At 41.2% G+C, this 17,608-nt stretch overlaps 1 long non-coding RNA gene across 1 annotated transcript in view; it reads right to left on the bottom strand.

Annotated features, from left to right (window-relative positions):
* The window catches only part of LOC145720228 (uncharacterized), a 54,406-nt gene that overhangs the window by 7,690 nt on the left and 29,108 nt on the right, over nucleotides 1-17,608 (bottom strand). The window lies entirely within an intron of this gene.

Raw genomic sequence — 17,608 nt, 5'->3', positions numbered from 1 at the left:
GCACGTTCTGCATGGAGCACTGGGTGTTATGCACAAACAATGAATCATGGAACACTTCATCTAAAACTAATGATGTAATGTATGGGGATTAACATAAGAATAAAAAAATAAAAAAAAAAAGATTCACAGAGTCTGAACAATAGCAGCTATTAACAGCAAAGTGAATTCATCTGGGAAGAGAAACTACAGATTTTATTTTTCACATTCCTCCCACTATTAAATCATCTTTTGTTTGTGGGATGTTTTTGTTTTATTTTGTGTTTTTAATGTAATTTTTAATAGCTTAACCCCCTGTCCCACAAATATCTGACACTAAAAACAAAACAAAACAAAAACCAAAATGACCTAGGGAAAGAAAAGTAGAAAAAATAGTTCCTGCATCTTCCAGCTCAACTGATTTTATTTTGACAACAAATCCAGTCTGAACCAAGAAACTCATTAATAAACCTGTTCTTATGATGTTTCTAGACCAATTTTTCAATTTTAAAGGCTTTGAAAAGTGAGTTCAGGATTGTACAGTCCTCCAAATTTTTCAGACTTTTCATGTTATAAAGTCTATAATTTACTTTAAAGTACATCAGTATAGGAAGTGTAATGGGTGTGTGTGAATGTGTGTGTGTATGTGTGTCTAAATTAGTTTCAATCTACCCCACAGGGTAGGTTAGTTAACATTTGAAGAACCCTTATCAGAAATATACACCCCAGGAGTGTTAATTAACATTTGAAAGATCCTAATTAGAAGTCCCAACTCCAGAAATTCCATGACAATCACTTCAAATATCAAATTCTTAATCTAAAATACAGAGGTCATTCATTTAACATTAAGGAATATTTGAGAAATAATTTCTCACTGTTGAAATAAACAGTGCTTAAACATGCAGATTGGCTCAAAATACCGCACAGGTATTTCCACTACAGCATTAACGGAGAATAAAAATGTGAGGAGCCCAACAGTCTACTTCAGTGGGATACCAGGGCTTGGTCTCATTCATAATACTACATTGCGCTACTTGACAGAGAATTCTATTCCCTGAACCAACTGAAAAGCTGGCTAATCCTACCTCTAGTTGGAATATTGCTCCATCTGCCTGCAGTAAACCTTTCTTGCAAGGTGCTTTTAAGAGTGTCAAGAGTAGAGAGCTAGAGCTTCACCAAGATTACAAGATCAGACCTATGACTGTGGTGGTCTTGCTTCTCGTAAGTGTTCACACGAGCAACAGGATTCAGTGAAACTTCATGGCAACATGAAGGTAGCAAGGTCATGGGGGAGGGGACCATGGCTCTCACTTACCTATGATCCTTGGAGGCAACCAAACAACGTGACCAGCCAAATTGACTTAGGACAATTTACAACAGCTCAGCCTGAACTAATACTATCTGGAACTGTAGGGAATAGAATAATATTTGCTTCTCTACTGCATTGTAGAACACAGGGGAAGGCATAAGGCATTTCATCCCCTCTTCTTGTATGGGGAAGTTTTGGGGAGGTCATTTGCCATTCTCTCTCTCTCTCTCTCTCTCACACACACACACACACACACACACACACACACACACACCATGCAGGTCTCAAGACTCAGACCCAGGCCAAAGCTATCTTCTCCAATCCATCTTTCACCGAGTGATGAAAGATGGGTGCTTGGGAGCTTCTGTGGGCACCCCCTAATAAAACAGTTCTATGTTCATCATTGGCTGTTGATCCCTATGTGTATATTCCACTGGCCAGAAACTCAGAAAAGAGAGGACATGCATGGCACCCTGAACCCCTACCAGAATACTCTGCACCTATCAAAATCATTTTTTCTAACAATATTTGGTAACATGGTAAAATTCTTACAACATAATTATAAGTGAAAAAAGCTTGGTACTCAAGGAGATATGTAGTGTGGTTTCAGTTTTGTTTTATATACAGAAAGAAAACATCCCCAAAATGCGTTATCTGCTTATCTCAGAGATGACACCACTGAAGATTTCTATTTTAATCTTTATACTTTCAAACTGCTTTACAATGAACAAAAACATTTATACCCGGTTAAAAAATGTTGCTGTAACAATTTAAATATTTACCCCTACCAGGGCAGGCTCAGTACCGGCGATGTTCAACAGGAATATAATGCAAGCCACATATGTAATTTTAAATTTTCTAGCAGCTGTATTTTAAAAATACAAAAGAACATGTGAAATTACTTTTAATAATACATTTTATTTAACCCATTGTACCAAAATATTATCATTTGAATGTGAACTTGACATAAAACAGTATTCATGAGATATTTTATAGTCTCTCTTTTGTCCTAAGTCTTCAAACAAAATGTACAGTGTATTTTACACTTAGAGCACTAGCCTTATGTCAGACTGGCCACATTTCAGGGCCTCAATAGCCATACACACCTAGTGGCTCCTGAAATGGACAGCACAGCTCTGTATGCTAGCAACAGAAAAATTAACATCAAAAACAAAATGCCAGGAGACCAGAGGTCTCCCCCAGTGTGCTTTAGACCTTGACATTCTCATGTAGTATAGTTTAAAGTTGGGATTGTAAAGGCCCCTGTTTAGAAAGTGCATATTCACCCTTTATTCATCTACTGCTCGCTGAGCCATCATCCTTGGTCAGGCACTTGGCCAGAGATGATGAGGTAAAGGAAAGGGAGTCTGGCCCTCTGGCAGCCCACTGTCCAGTGGGAGAGACTGACCATAAATAGACAGTTACAATAGCACACTGTAGATGTGATAATTACACATCCTCGGCGGTGACTAGCTCACAGATGATAATGGCGTTGACAGAGCATGGCTTCCTGCAGGACGGGACAGTTGAGCTGGTCCTAAAGATGGATGGAGATCCTTGGCAGAGGCAGTAGAATGGGCAGCAGACACATATGGGCAAAGGGGCAGGCCTCTCTCCCAGGACAGGGTGAGGTCAGGGGTGCCTGCCTCCCAGGCCGTATCAGAAGAAGCACTGGGAACTGGGAGTAGAAAGAGGGCAGAGGCCATGGGGTGGAGCGCAAACACAAGAGATAGAAGTAGATTCATGTCTAGAAAGACCACTTTGGCTGCTATATGGAGGGGGGACTGAAGCCAAAGAGGGGCTGGCGGTGGGAGGACCAGTTAGGAGGAGAGAGCCACGCCCACGGGAGAGCTGGACCACACAGTGGCGGTAGGGAATGGAGACAAGTGAACAGAGATAAAATCCACAAAACTTAATAAGCAACGGGAGGTGGGGTGTGAGGAAGATGGAGAAGGTTCTAATAAAGATCAACTCCTACTGTCCAAGTTTGGCTCAGTGGGTGGACAGTCATGACTGTAAACAATGGAGGCCATGCTGTTTGCATATGGAAGACTGCGTCATCACTGGAGATCAGCAACCCCAGCCTCCACTCTGATCCAACCCGAGCGTGAGGCTTGAGCTTGAATCTCTCTCCATAACCATCCTAGCTGCCGCAAGGGGCCAGTGCTCCCAGGACTGCCTTGGTGTGGAGATCTTCTGGGAACTCACCCACCTCACCAGCCCCTGCCCTGGTGCTCTGTCCTGTGCAGACAGAACTGCAATGGCCCATGTGCTTCTTGAAGCTTCTCTCCTACCAGGAGAGGAGTGTCATTTCCAGTCACTCCTCTTAAATAGCTGTTGTTTCAAATTTAATTTAGTCAGGTTGATTAGAAAAAGTAATTTTAGCAATACCAACCCTTCATATTTTCCTCCTAATGCTAAAAACACATTTCCTGCAAATATAAGCTCTTGTACTAAGTGTCCAGCATATGCTAAAAAATATTAGTAATGTTATCCACATTTTTAGAGCACTCTGTAGTTTCCAAGGAACTTCATAGGGAAACTTACAAAGTTTCCCATTTGCTCTCAAAACAATGTCCCCACCCCTGCTTGTGACATGCCAGGCTCTTCTGATCTGACCCTGTCCCTCCCTCATTGGCCCCTCTCACCACCCCTACCTCAGATGCTGTTTTCCAATCAGACCCACAGCTCTGGACTGTGCCATGCTCTGTCTTTCTCTCACCTCTATCTGCACCTCTGATCGTGCTGGACCTTCCACCTGGAAAGCCTTTCTCCCACCTCCTTCACCTTGCTCATCTCTTTTCTGCCTGCACTTCCTCCAGAAACACTTTCAAGCCCACCCCAGCCCCACCCCATGCTGAGATGGCTGCCCCCTCCCTTGGGCCCCCTTAGCAACTTGTACACACCTTCCCCTCGGCCCTGCCACACTCGATTTGAGGGGCCTGCCTGCATCACTCACTGACGTCTACCCATTAGACTGTGAGTAACATGTGGGCACCCCCTATGTCTTACTCATCCTTTTTTAATCCTTGCTCAGAGTCTAGCACACATACTGAATGGATGGACAGTATCTTATTCATACTCTTGGTGACTCAAGTTAGTGGGTTAAAGAGTGGTCCCAAAAAGATATGTCCAAGGGCTACTAACCCTTATCTCTGTGAATGTGACTTTATTTGGAAATGGGATCTTTGCAGATGTAATTAAGGATTTCTAGATAAGCTCATCCTGGGTTTGGGTTTAACCCTAAAGCCAATGGTATCTTCATGAGATGAGAAGAGGACTCACAGAGATATGCAGAGAGGAGAGGCCAGGTGATGACAAAGCAGAGACTGGAGTGATGTGTCTAAAAGCCAAGGAACACTAAAGGTGGCTGGGAACTCCCAAAAGGTAGGAAGAGACAAGGAGGGATCCTCCCCCAGGCCCTTCGGAGGGAGCAGAGCCAACGCTTTGATTTTGAACTTAACCGCATCCAGAATTGTGAGAGAATTAACTTCGGTTGTGTTAAGCTACCACATTTGTGATAATTAGTTACAGGAGCACTAGAAAACTAATACAAGGGATTACTGTGACATGGAATATGAACAAATGTATGATGACTATATGCTTGAGCAAAAAAAAAAAATTGCCTGCTTCAATTTTGGAAATTCCCATAAGTGTCTAATCTGCTTCAGTTTCTCCACACCCCCACCCCGAACTGCGTGCACCACCCGTGAAGCTAAAGCAAGCATTCTGCCAGAAATAGGCAAGTTTGTTTTCTTGACTTGACTGCCCTGCTTCTCCCACGTTCCTTCTACTCTGTTAGACCCCACTCCCCCCAGTGGAGTGCGGTGGACTCTGTGACCTTGCATAGCCCTCACACTTGTGATAGCTCTTCCCCCCAGTGTTCAGTCACTGTCTCTGCTTCCCAACACCAGGTACTGCAGGTCCTCCTGTTGCCCACATGCCTTCCCCAGGGTGAGTTGCTGCAAGTGCCAAGATCACTCCATCCCGACCCTGACTTTGCCACTCTCTTGGGTATGTATGTGCTCCACACAGCGAGGACTCCAGAACACAGAATCTGTGCATGTGTAATGAGCAAACACATTTCCCACATCTTCTGTGCACAATCAATACACTGATGATGGAGGTAATTGCTAATTTAGAGCAGCACTAATTAAAGAAGGAGGATCTTTGCGTGTCTACCTACAACACTTTTTCAGGTTCAAAATCATACATGTTATCTTTAAGGATGCTGTTGGTCTTTGAGGCATTTTCTAATTTCTGAATAAATATAAAGATGTGCTGGGCTCCACAAAATTATCTTTTGTATATATGGTTTGAAAAAGTCAGTATCTAATCCCACCACAATTTATTTGCTAATTGTACACTGGTAGGTAATATTCCTACTCTTTAACTCAGCCAATTCCCAAACCCTCCCCAAAAGGATAGATTTAAACAATACAGTGAAATCAAACTAAATGAAGAATTCCACATTCCTGGATCACTGCAGGAGCTCTTTATCACTAGGAATGTCTCTATGTGAAAATAAAGTGCACTCCAAGAAGTAATATTAATAGTTCTCCCCATGATGCAGGAAAGGCACTGTTGAGAACTCCAGGGTTTATTTTTATAATTTTGACACAATTCAGTAATTTTCCAGAAGGTCAGAAGGCATGAAGCAGATGGTTGGTTTCCTCTGATTCGCAATAGTAACGTCCTTCCTGGCCAGTCCCCCTTGCCTGTTCAGGGTCCTGTTATCTTCCCTCCTGCTATTTCTGAAGTCTCCTGCCCAGTTACCCCTCCTGCCCCTTCCCACAGCCTCCCAATCCATCTACCCGAGCTTCAAGAGCGTCTTCCCAAAGTTTGTATTTAAACACATCATGACCTGTTTAAAACATTCCTTTCACCATTGCCTTGGGGATAAATTCTGAACTGCTTGGCAGGGCATCCAAGGGTCCCCCTAACCTCCACCCTCAGCCACCCACGCTCACCCTTCCTCTGATAGCAGATGCACCTGAGCTCAAACCACACCAAAGTCATTTGAATTTCCAGATCATCTCTCTCAACGCCAGTTTACAGCATTGCATAAATTAAGGGATCGCTTTGTTGTTTGTCAGGCATGTCGTGCTCTATTTCATTTACTTTGGAACACTTCAGATTTGATTATAACTTAAACTATTTATTTAACTTCATTTGTTTTATGTTTATTGATTTTTAAATTCTGAAAAGACCAAAAAATAATAAGCTCTCAGAAGTGGGCAAAAGGGTTAATAACAACAACAAAAACATGTGTGCTAATGATACTGTGGTTGTGTCGTAGAATGTCCCTGTTCTCAGGAGATCTCTCCCAAATATTAAGCTAAGGTGTCACAGTGTCTGCAACTTTTTCCCAAATGATTCAGTGAAAGAAAAAAAAGTGAACATAAGGAGGTGAAAATTTTTTTAAATAAAAGTTGGAGAGAGTGGGGAAGAGGGTTGAATGTTAAGGACACTCGTCCCCGGACAAATGGATCCTATAGGAGCTGGCTTTGGGAGAAGCGGCCACTGCTGATTGGCCTTTACAGGTCCCTGCCCTGTCCCTGCACCTAGTTTTTCCTTCTCTATGGATCCACCACTTTCTCTGGGCACTCCTCAGAGCAGCTCCTGCAAGCCAGGTTCATACACACGTGTTACCACGGACCTACAACAAAGAACCAGGCTTTCACAGCCAAGAATGTTGGCAGCCCTGAAATGAGAGAAGGTGTGGAAATGAAAATCTAGAGTGAAGCCTGAGTGAGGGGATTTTATAGCCACCTCACCTCAGACCATCAGCTCTCCTGCTTTGTTTCACACCATCTTCACCTCTGTCACCCCCCCAAATAACATCTTTTCTCAGTTGTCGAACCTCAACACATCATAATTCAAAACACTTTCCATCTGAAATAGGCCTTTATAAAGCATTTCCAAATTCCATGATGTCTTTCTTATGGTATAACCTATCAATGTGTATACCACCTTCCATGCCTTCAGAATTAAGATCTGCTCTTAAACTATTTTTTTTTTAACATAAGCCTTGGGAAACTGGATCATAATCCGAATTCCTGTTAAACCCTTCTTGTTCCCACCCTCCAACTCTGTGCATCTAGGGAAGGCAGAGAAGAGTGGCAGGCAGAGCAGACTATGTGTTAGTGGGAGAGGAGAAATAATTTCCCCTCTACCCTTCAAGGTTCTTGGCTGAGACCCCCCTGTAATAAAAGCCAGACTAACAGAGAAATACAAACAGAAATTTAATAACATACATACTTCCTGTATACATGGGAGAGATCCAGGAAAACTGAGAAACTGGAGTGGCCCAAGCCACCACTTTAAATACCATCTGTAGCTAACCACAAACTGGGGAGCCAGTTATGAGAAGTTACCAGGAAAAGCACAGCAAACATCCTTGCCTTCTCCACTGATAAAAGTTTCTAGAGATTTGGTCATCCTTCTCTTCCTGGTACAGAAATAAAGACACGTTTAAAGATGGGGATTTTTTCTTATAAATGTAGATGTATCTCAGAAAAGGATAACTTCTCAGTTTTCAGAGCTTCGCCCGTGTCTACTATTTCTTAAAAATATTCATCCGAAAATAATCCTTATGCCAAAAAGGGTATTTTGGTGTAACAAATTCTGATTCTCTTCATGACCTTTGTAAGTATCCATCACCTGTCAAAACTTCAGATTCCTTAGTTCCAATTAAATAACATCAATTGTATCGATTTCAAAAGACTGCCCTGACTATTCAAGGACCTAATAAATGCTGACTCCCGACAGCCCAGTGCTTATCCGTAGACACTCAAAAGATATCAGTTCCTGGGGTGCCTGGGTGGTTCAGTCAGTTCAGAGTCCGACTCTTGATCTCAGCTCAGGTCTTGATCTCAAGGTTGTGAGTTCAAGTCCTGCATTGGGCTCCAAGCTGCATATGGAGCCTACTTAAAAAAAAAAAAAAAAGATACCAGTTTCCTTCCCTGTTCTGACAATAATAAGAGTTTGTATTTACTGAGCACTTACTATGCTTTATATGTAATAACTCATTAGTCCTCACAGTAACCTCATGAAATAGGTTTTATTTTACAGAGAAACTTGGCGGGGGGGGGGGGGGGTAGGAATTTGTAAAGTAGCCAAGCCAGACACCAAAACCTACATGCTGGAGAGACCGCTGAGGTATCTCTATTGCAACAGAAGAACTATCAGCAGTTACACTAAAATTATGTTCAGGGGCTTGGGAAATGAGCAAAATGAGTGAAGTTGTATAGGGAGATTATGGAATGAATAAGTTGTAGGGATAAAATGCACAGCATAGGGAATATAGTCATTGGTCCTGCAATAGCATTGTGTGGTGACAGATGGTAGCTACACTTGAGGTGAGCACAACATAACATATAGACTGTGGCACCACTGTGTTGTACACCTGAGACTAATATAACATAGCGTGCCAATTTTGCTTCAGTTTTTTTTTAAATGTAGTATATGGGGCGCCTGGGTGGCTCAGTCAGTGAAGCATCCAACTCTTGATTTGGCTCAGGTCTTAATATCAGGGCTGTGAATTCAAGTCCTGCATTGGGCTCCATGCTGGGCATGGAGCCTACTTAAAAGTTAAGTAAATAATAAATAAATAAATAAATAAACAAACAAATAAATAAATAAAATGGAATATATACACAATGGAATATTACTCAGCCATAATAAAGAATGAAATCTTGCCATTTGCAACAAAATCGATGGACCTAGAGGGCATTATGCGAGGTGAAATAAGTCAGATGGAGAAAGAAAAATACTGTATGATTTCATTTTATATAGGCAATCTAAAAAGCAAAACAAATGAATAAACAAAACAAAACAGAAATAAATACAGAGAACGATCTGGTGGTTGCCAAAGGAAAAGAGGGGTGGGAGGATGGGTGAAATAGGGAAAGGAAATTAAAAGGTAAAAACTTTCAGCTATAAAAGAAATAAGATACAGGGATACAATGCACAGCATATTTAATTGCATTTAACAACTTTATATGGTGACAGATGATAACCACAAAATGAACAGACCTTTTAGAATCTCTAAAAGTAAGGAAAGTTTGATTCAAACCCAAGTTAGGACAGGGGCGCAGGAAACATACTCTTCACAGGAAAGAAAGTACTCAGGAGAATGACAGTTTTTACAGGATTATATACTTTTTTAAACCTTGTGAAAGCTGAAAAGATTATAGATAAGCATACAGGCAGAAAGCACAAGTTTCATGTCAGGGAATGCAGGGAGTAGGAGCACTGATCGATATCTTAGGGACAAGATGGTCTTCCTTTAGACTACTCATTGACAAAGCAGGTGTACAATGTATGCTGGGTGGGTCATAAATGAGGCTTTTGGTTTAAACAAAGTTAATGTATAGTCACACTGGCTTAGAAAGAAATCTAAAAAGCCTTCCCCTATATCTCAGGCCCTTAGAGAGTTTTTTCTCTCAGCATTAGATTTATTGTGGTGATCATTTTGTAATGCATATAAATGTTGAACCACTATGTTGTACGCTCAAAACCAATATAATATTGTCTGTTGGGGTGCATGGGTGGCTTAGTCGGTTAAGCGGCTGCCTTTGGCTCAGATCATGATCTCAGCGTTCCTGGGATCAAGCCCCAAGTCAGGCTTCTTGCTCAGTGGAAAGTCTGCTTCTCTCTCTGCCTCTGCCCCTCCCCCCGACTTGTTCTCTGTCTGTTTCTCTCTCAAATAAGTAAATAAAATCTTTTAAAAAAAAGTATTGTTTGTTGGGGTGCCTGGGTGGCTCAGTTGTTAAGCGTCTGCCTTCGGCCCAGGTCATGATCCCAGGGTCCTGGGATGGAGCCCTGCATCGGGCTCCCTGCTCGGGGGGGGAAGCCTGCTTCTCCCTCTCCCACTCACCCTGCTTGTGTTCCCTCTCTCGCTGTCAGACAGTAATAAAAATAAATAAATAAAATGTCAAAAAATAGAATCTTAAAAAAATATATTGTTTGTCAACAGCATGTCAATAAAAATAAGCAATTCCACTTTTTTTTAAAAAAGTAAATGTGAAAGGTGAAACAACAAAGTTTTCAAATAAATAAATACATACATTTCAAAAGTTTCAATAGAGGTACCATGAGGTCAGAGAAGTAACAACAGAGGAGAGGTCCAAAGCACTGGGCTCCTGTCCTGACTCCATTAATTACCAGCCTTGTGACTGTGATGGAAAATCCTCCAAAGACCCACATTGCGGTAGAAGACCATTGTGGTTTCCCTTTGCCTAGGCACAGAAGGACCTGCTAGACAGGTACTATTGATCTTGAAAGTAGGGAATGCCAAGGTCTTTGTGTCCCCTCCTAAAAGAAAGGCCACACATCTGCAGTGAGAGAGGAAAGCAAATAACATCTGCAAATTTCCTGGCTAAAAAGCCCCTTTGTTTAGAAATCTGGCCTGCTTACCTATATCCTCAGAAAAGAAAAATGTAAGTTCCAATCAGATGTCAACATGGGCCCACAATTTATGATCCTAGGGAAAAATTTTAAAGGCAGCTGTGTATCCCCTACTCTTGTAGGGCCAGTCCCTCCAAGGTCTTGGCTCTAGGCTTCAGGCAAGATCTCACTGACGTTCCCCTCCCCACTCACGATCCTCCACCCGTGCACTGAGCAGCACTGGGGCTCAGAAACATTTGACATGGGAAGATTACAACCCACCCCCAGCAAGAGGTAATAACTGAATATCACAGCCTAGAATTGTATGCATAAAGCTCTTTGCCTTGCTTCCGTCTCCTGGCAATCAAAAGAATTAATCAGGCTCTAGTGCAGAGAAGAGAGATTTGCACTAGGTTTGGCAGGCCCTGGAATACTGATTTTAATTGAGTTGAGTCCCTTAAGTTCATCAAAACTTTAGTTTCTTATCCAAAAACATGACAATAATAAAATCTATCTTGACTACTTCAAAGGCCGTTGTGAAGATTAAATTTGGAAGAAAACTCAGGATCATGATTAAGAGTTCAGGTTCAAGAGCCAGACTGACTGGGTTCAAACCCCATCTCTGTCACCTACTAGGTACGTGACCTTATTTGAAACAGGGCAAAGCAAAGATCCTGCGTCAGAAGGTTCTGGTGAAGATTAAGTTGGTTCATACATGTAAAGCATTTGGAATGGTGTTTGCCATAGAGTTAGTGTTTATGGAGGTGGCAGTTATTATTATGTGAAGGCACTGGAAAAGCCAAAGCTGTCATCCAAAGACATTGGTGCACTGTGGAATGAGCCTTATCTATAAGCTTCTGTTAATTTTCTAAAAACAAGGGCCTGGAAATTTACTTTCAGAGCACTTCAAAATATCCCCTGCCCAAGTCACTAAGTCAGAACCATGGCTGTTCCCTGCTCGTGTCACCCCAAAGCATCAGAAAGGGCTACCACTTCCTGAGGATGGTGGTGACTGGCACCACGTGCTATAACGGAAGGGCCTTTTCCAACATATGAAGCAGGGGATGAGCATTAACCCTTCAACAATCACAACCAATTCACAGATCATCATTCTCTACCACCCCCTCTTAAGGGGGAACATAAAAAATGTCTAGCTCCTAAAAAACCACATGCCGGTGACAAAAAAAAAAATTCTCGCTATGTCTGAAAAAATCACTGTAAAATTCACTCCCAAGCTCTCGTTGAATCAGTTCCTGGAACTCAGTATCTATTCAATCTATAAATTGTGACCTGCATCAACAAGTCAATGACTTACACTTCAAAACACAGGAATTGCAAGCCATATGCATGCAACAGTGTGGTAGGGGGAGATAACTGGTTAGCAACAGTGCCATGTGCTCAGGGGACCACATACGATCATTACACCTGTAGGTTATTTCAATTTTACCATGTAGCACATGACCTATTGCACACATACTGGTGCTCTGTAAACGTGTGTTAGATTTGGTGTTTCCTAAGCACCTCCACAGACATCGTGGTTTTTAAACCTGAAACTACCTTCCACGATAGACATTTTCATTTACACTAGCTTGTTTCACTGTAAGTGAAACTGAAGGTCCTGTTAGTTCCAGGACCTGCCCAAAATTATAACAAGGCTCCTAAATGACACATATAGAACTCATATACCTGCATCTCTGGATTTGAGGCTTGTAATGCTGTTGCATAAGTGTATAAAATTCAGAGGTGGGCACCTGGGTGGCTCAGTTGGTTAAGCGACTGCCTTCGGCTCAGGTCATGATCCTGGAGTCCCGGGATCGAGTCCCACATCGGGCTCCCTGCTCGGCAGGGAGCCTGCTTCTCCCTCTGACCCTCCTCCCTCTCATGCTCTCTGTCTCTCATTCTCTCTGTCTCAAATAAATAAATAAAATCTTTAAAAAAAACAAATTCAGAGGTAACACGGAGCTGGGATTTGTTTCAGTTAGAAGGTCACCTCCATCCCTACCTAAAAGACCTTGCCATGATACATGCGGTTATAGCAAAAATACATATTTACACTTTGATCAAAATTTGGCAGTACACCAGAAAGTTGGAAATCGGCCAGCAGCAGGCCAGCTGAGGACCTCTGTCTCAATACGGAGATTTGTCAAGAAAGGGAGAAGGTAAGTGGGTTTCAGGAAGAATAAATGCAGTAGGATGTAAGCTTGTAAGGGCTCCTCCTCCTCACCATTTCAAAATCCTCCCTTAACCCATGTCTTCCTCTAGATGCTCCGGAGTTTCTTTTCCTTCTTTCAGTTCCAGGAGGTTATGCTGCCTCTTCATTCGGGATCCTCCCACTCACTGCAATCTGCTTTCCCCAGCACCACTTAGGAGATTGTCCTCTCTCATACAAAAGAGTTGTGCCCTTGATTTATGAACAACATTAGTACGACCGAATATAACCACTTTCCTTCCCTTTTGTTGTTCAATCAAATCTTTAACTCGTATTCATTATGCGATGACTGGGAAAATAGATAAGGAAAATTAAAATGATTAAGCTTCTAAATCACCCAGAATTCCACAACGAAGAGATAACTACCGTTAACATTTTCGTGTATATCCTTCCAGATGCTTCCCAGCACACCAACACATACATCCATATGTATTTTTATAAAACAATACCATAACTATTTTAAAACCTGTTTGGTTTTTTACTCAATAGGATATGCACAACTTTTCAGGCTAACAGATAAACGCACATAAACATCATCATGACTTTGGCACAAACTTATTTAATAAATATTCTCCATTGCTAAATGTTTTCATGGTTCCCAAATTTTTGATATATCAGCAACACTTTATATGAACATTCTTGAAAGCATATCTTTGGGTACCTGCTTTATTATTTCTTCAGGATAAATGCTAATGAATATCTGATTATCTTATTTATTGCTGAGACTTTTAATGGCTTGATTTTCAGGATAAATTTTTATTTTTAGTATAAATTTCAAATGCATTAACTGAGCCCATTCTTGGTGTTATCTGCCTCCCCCACCTTCCATTCCCCATATATACTGTTGGAACTTTCTGTTGCTTTTTGCCCCTCCATGCCTTTCTTCCACTTCATTTATCCTTTCTTTCTTCTTTCTCCAGCTTCAAAATTTAGCTTCAATATCACCTTCTTCTAGAAGTCTTCCATCACCCAAATCTTTCACCAGTACAATTAAAATTATACTACTACCACTAATGATAATAATTATTATAATCACATTCATGGAGCACTTAGTTTCTGCAGGCAATATTCTAAGAGTATTACATAGATATGTCATCTCATCCTTTCAACCAATCTATGAGGCAGTTACTAATATCTCAATTTTACAGATAAATAAAATGGAGACTTAGACACTTAGATCTGTTATAATTTCTGAATGTATGAGTACTTACACAAAATTTTAAACTAAGTAAATATATGTGTATGCGTAAAGTCTAACTAAAGGTATAATTTCCACTATCTGTTCCGATGAATAAATTATTTTTCAGAAACACTTAAAACTAATGCCATTACCCAGAGGAAAGAACTATAAGATGCAATTAAAGAGAACTCTGCAATTTAAGGTGAAGCTATTTGGATAAAAAAAATTAGAAACTAAGGTGAATTATGAGTATTCTAGATTAAAACTCAAGCCCCAGACTCTGGTAAACATTTCAATTGCCTTTACACATCAATAAGAATTGGGAAAAATCATTAACCTCCACGCACCATTTTAGTTTAAGTATCATGCCATTTCGGCAGGTAGTTAACATCCTATAATAAAAATCAATGTTACTACTTTATTTTATCCAGTTAATCAAAAGGAAAATTGGAATCCCTACTCATAAGAAAACAAAAACAAAACCAACACCACATTATAGTTGTTAAGCATTTATATAAGCACATTACCTTTCTAAAGCATTCGACATTTAGTCGAACCTAGAATTAGATTTGTTTTTATCGTCAGAATGTGGACGTTAACCAACTACTGAATAAGCTATTCAACTATTAAATGTTGACCAAAAAAAAAAAAAAATTTATTGTTAATTGTTTCAACTGCAATAAAATTAAAACAACTTTTTTCTTTCCAATCAGCTAACGAAGGCTGTATGACTTTCACTACTTCACTTAGTTCCCAACAAAGGTAAAATAATAAACACTCAGCGAGGAGGTTGGCTGGTTTTGTCAGGTGGGGGAGGGGCCCCGGAGTTGTGGGGTTCTGTCCCAGGTGCTGGGAGAAGAAGAGACGGGCACAGTCAACCTCCCCAGAGCAGCTCTTTTTCTAATGATGTGAGGAGAGGAACATTACGGTTATTCTAAAATAAGCACAGTTACACTGGAATCAAAAATAATTGCATGATTTTTTGAAATAAAAAACTGTTACCTACTGATATGCTTTCTTTTTTACTTTATAACTTGTATGCTTTTTGAATTTTGCACTGTTTTCATGTGTTACTTCTTAGAAAAATGAACATGGCAAAATGATTTAGAAAAACCAAAATAACTGTCTGGGGCACCCCAAATTTGTGGAGAATTCTATCTACTACACATGTGCACAATTGCAAAGATTATCTTAGTCCAAATATGTGTAGTAATCTCTTTCTCTCTCTCTCTATCTTTCAACCTTGTAATACTTCCAAAAAGTTTCCACAGATGAGTCTGGGTGGCTCAGTCGGTTGAGCTGCTGGCTCTTGATTTCCTCTCAGGTCATGATCTCAGTCCTGGGATGAGCCCTGAGTCGGGCTCTGCACTCTGCTGGGAGTCTGCTTGAGGTTTCTCTCTCTCCCTCTACCTCTGCCCCTTCCCCCCACCCTTCGCTCACTCTCTCTCAAATAAATAAATAATCTAAAAAAAAAAATTTCCACAAAGAAACCCTAATAGCCAAAATAAGTAGACTTGTCCACTCTCTCTCCCACTCCTCCACTCCAAACTCATGACCCAAAGGGAGCTGGAGACATAAAAATTTTTTTAGGTTTTGGTGGGGTTTTTTTATTAATTTAATTTTTAGAATTTAATTAAAATTTTATCTATAAATTTTCTTAAACTTTTATAAATTTTATTAAAATAAATTTATTTAGCTTTTTCTTCACAATTTTAATTCATTTGAATAGATAATAATTCAAAATTCAAAAGGAACAAAAGTGTCCCCTTCCACCTCAGTCCAGAATTACAGTTTCCCTCCCTGAAGGGTTCAACAACCAGTGTTACTGAGCTCCTGTGCATCCTGCCAGAAGCCTCCTTAAATCTGACTCTACCCCCATCACACCAGGCCAGAGAGAATTTTAATCTTAGTCCTGTTAAAGGGTAATTTTTTTAAAAGGTACAATTATGGCTTTCATACAAATATAAAATGAGCATGTGTTGAAAATTTTATATGAGTCATTAAATGATGAGAGAACCAGGAAGGTGTTAGAAGAGTTCAAAGAAACACACCTGTGTAGGCCGGTAAGGAATGCCAAAGTGAATTTGCAAATAGGCACAGAATGGATCCGTCCATATAGCAATAAGCAATTGCATCGCACCAGACATGACTAATTTGCGTTTCTATAGACAATAATCCTTGCCCTAGCATCAGTTTCTTGCAACTTCCAAAGTTGTAAAATAGGTCAGAGACAATGAAAGATGGAGATAAGCAGGAAGGATGTGTTTAGACAGAACACTCAGCTTTTCTGGCAGTCATTTAGGTGGGACCCTTACCACCCACCTCGCTACACTCTACTCACCCCTGAGATATGTGAAGGTGCCAAGATCTGTCTCACAACAGAAGATTCAGGAAAACTCCTCCAGTCTTTGGCCTACGCTGGTCACTGCTGATGTGTTCAATGTCCTTGTTTATGAGGGGAGGGGCCCTCCCTTGCTTCCCTGATGCTTCATTTTGGGTTCTCTGGAAGCAGGCTCTGAGATAAGGACTTGAGAGCAGGTAGTTCATTCGAGAGGTGTGGGTAGCACTGGTATTGGGAGGGAGGAAGTGAGGCAAGGAAGCAAAGACAGCAATTAAATGATTGGACAACTGCAGCTTAACCCTGTGGGGAAATTATGGAAAACACTGCAAAATACACTCTTCAAAGTTATCCTAAGTGGCAAGGGAGCTGAGGCATTTATACTTCAGCTTACTGGAGTCATTGAAAGAGGGCTCCTCCTGGAGGTGTTAACCCTGGCACTTTTGGCCTACTCTGATGAAGAGCAGAGCAAACTTCCAAGACTTTAGAGGAACACCTATGGCAAAGAGATGTACCTACTGGAGGTTAGAAGCCCACAGGAACACACTGAAGGGATGGGGTCTGGAGTTGTGGGCAGAGCACCAAGAGCATCTGTTTCACAGGCCAGGTTTGGATGTGAGATCCTTGGCTGGACCTGGTAGCTCTGGAACCTGAAGCCTAACCTTTGTTGCCCCTCATGGCCACCTTCCTCTGGGGTCCCACCACCTCTAAGGACTGTGAAGACATGTGTCCTTAGGTTTACAAAACCACCAACCCCTGTCCCTTTCTAGTCCTGGGTCTACTTCTTTCCTCTTAGAGATTTGGCCTCCCTGCTCTCACAGACACTCACTTCTCTCCCTAATTCCTGGCGAGATCACAGAAAACCCAACCCACTATAACGTGCTTCCTTCAATCAACTTCAAAGCACATTTCCCTGGAAGCAAGAGAAAGTGAAGTCTCAATTACCTTCTTGAAACAGAAAGAGAAAACAAGGAGAACAAAACATAAGCTCATGTCTTAAACTTTATCTTGCCATGTAGGCACTCTGCTCCAAGCTGTTCAACAGAGAAGAAATAGTAAAAGTGGGGCATCCTCTTTCAGTCTACTGTGGTCCAATGATTTCTGCTAAAGAGTACTCTTCCTACTTGCTTCCAGAATGCCTCAGAGAATAGCAGAATGAGAATTCAGCTAAGCTGAGGGCTGCTTTAGTCTCAGTGGTAATCCACT

Source organism: Leptonychotes weddellii, chromosome 2 (assembly GCF_054177405.1).
Source record: "Leptonychotes weddellii isolate Sample4059 chromosome 2, ASM5417740v2, whole genome shotgun sequence".
Taxonomy (NCBI): domain Eukaryota; kingdom Metazoa; phylum Chordata; class Mammalia; order Carnivora; family Phocidae; genus Leptonychotes; species Leptonychotes weddellii.
Note: the sequence above shows the minus strand (reverse complement) of the source record. Positions and strands in the feature narration are given on the sequence as shown.